We start from the raw sequence: 2500 nt of genomic DNA on the forward strand, positions 1-2500 counted from the left end.
ATCATCTGCAACAATGGGAATATCAAGCAAATGGGAGACAGGTCAGTTTTGTAGGCCTATTCAGGCACACATAGAGTAACAATACAATTTACTGTTATATTTCCACAGAGGATTTAAAAACAATGATTTCACCAACAGAGTGGCATGAAGTGTCCGCTAGGCATGATTTGTGTTTGGTGTATGGGGAGGGTGATACAGAACGGGGACATCTCATCCGTGGTCAGCTATTGGCTACAGGACATTTCTGCTGATATTGGTTGCACAAAAAAAAACAAGGTATATATTTTTTTCATCTGGACAGACTGATGGCTATAGCACACTGTTGATAGATTGTTTTATTTACCCTCGCGCCAACATCTGGTTTGTAACCCTCGCGCGGCACACAGTGCACCGGGCTTGGCCGTGGCTCCGTGTGCTCTGAGATTTATGGTGGAGGCTTATAGCACTCGGCTTTGTTTGGGATAACATTGCCCAACTCCATCCTACTAAGATCACTACTACTCCCCCTTTCTCTCCCCCCCTCTCTCTTTCCATCTCTGGCTCTGTCACTGAAGTGGATGTCTACTTTCTTAATTCGTCAATTGGCCTCTGGTTGAAAACGACGAAAAATTCTACTGTTCCTCTGTGTCTAGGGACTACCATCTCTTACCCCCCCCCCCCTTTCCCTCTCTCACTAACCCCACCCCACCCCCCCCCACACACACACACATTTCTTAGTCTACCCACCACCTTCCTCCTCCCCTCCCTCTCTGCTATTCTGGTGTTGTACTGGGAGTCTGCTACTCTGGTGTTGTACTGGGAGTCTGCTACTCTGGTGTTGTACTGGGAGTCTGATACTCTGGTGTTGTACTGGGAGTCTGCTACTCTGGTGTTGTACTGGGAGTCTGCTACGTGTCTCAGGACCATTGACAGGAGCTTTGAGAATGAGATGGAGACATCCAGCTAGTCAGAGAAAAACAAACCCGTAGGGAGGTCCATCTCTAGGCCTCGCCCTTGGCTCTGTGTTCCCTGACACCAAGATTTATTATGTCAACATTACCGTTCTGAAAAATACATATTGAAACAATTTTTTGGACAAACACAGAGACAAAGTGAAGGGGCCTGTGCTGTCACGGGACCATGCAGCTCTAGGCAGGAAGGCGTGGCCGCGAGGGAGCCGCCAGTGCATTAGTAGTTTCGCTTCAGGAGCCCTGAAAAGGTGAGCTGGCTGGGGCCGCATTGTGTGCCTTTACACAAGACTGAGGGACTGTCAAAAGTGAAACAAAAAGAGAGGGGAGAAATGATTCAAAAAAATCTGCCAGAGCCTGCTCAGTGAAATTAAGGCACGCCATCACAGAGAGCAAACAATCCGGGAGGGGGGGAGGGGGGGGGGGGGGGGGGGGGGGGGGGAGCAAATCAAAAAAGAGACACAGGTGGATACATTCAAAAGGCCGTGTGGACAGGAGAAATCAGTGCGTTGGAAAGTGTCCTCTCACAGTAAATAACAAACATTTCTGTTTTTAGTCAATGAAGGCAGCTGGTCAACATTTACTTTGTCAGTCACTCTTTCGTAGGGTCACACGTTTGGACGTGACCCAATATTTCACCCAGTATTCCTTCATTATTAAAAGGCTTCTTTTTTTGGGGGGGGGGGGGGGGGGGGGGGGCAGAAGAAAAACACCTCAAATGTATTTTGCTCTGTGGATTTAATGCTCAGGGCAGTTTACGTCATTCAAGACATCACATTGTTTTACGAACAGTATAGCTGTAAATCCTATCCCATGTGTAGAAGTGAAATATAACCCATTTTTATGTTCATGATTTACACAAAAACACACGTTCTATGTTACAACAGCCTGTTGTAATAACCTGCTGGTTGTATTGGTGCCAGCTAGGTATCAAGCTAAAGCTAGCTAGCTACCCACAGAAGTTGCTGTTGTAATAACCTGCTGGTTGTATTGGTGCCAGCTAGGTATCAAGCTAAAGCTAGCTAGCTACCCACAGAAGTTGCTGTTGTAATAACCTGCTGGTTGTATTGGTGCCAGCTAGGTATCAAGCTAAAGCTAGCTAGCTACCCACAGAAGTTGTGGTTGTAATAACCTGCTGGTTATATTGGTGCCAGCTAGGTATCAAGCTAAAGCTAGCTAGCTACCCACAGAAGTTGCTGTTGTAATAACCTGCTGGTTGTATTGGTGCCAGCTAGGTATCAAGCTAAAGCTAGCTAGCTACCCACAGAAGTTGTGGTTGTAATAACCTGCTGGTTGTATTGGTGCCAGCTAGGTATCAAGCTAAAGCTAGCTAGCTACCCACAGAAGTTGTGGTTGTAATAACCTGCTGGTTGTATTGGTGCCAGCTAGGTATCAAGCTAAAGCTAGCTAGCTACCCACAGAAGTTGTGGTTGTAATAACCTGCTGGTTGTATTGGTGCCAGCTAGGTACCAAGCTAAAGCTAGCTAGCTACCCACAGAAGTTGCTGTTGTAATAACCTGCTGGTTGTATTGGTGCCAGCTAGGTACCAAGCT

The sequence above is a fragment of the Oncorhynchus mykiss genome, chromosome 10 (genome assembly GCF_057628025.1).
Source record: "Oncorhynchus mykiss isolate SJ-2025 chromosome 10, ASM5762802v1, whole genome shotgun sequence".
NCBI lineage: Eukaryota > Metazoa > Chordata > Actinopteri > Salmoniformes > Salmonidae > Oncorhynchus > Oncorhynchus mykiss.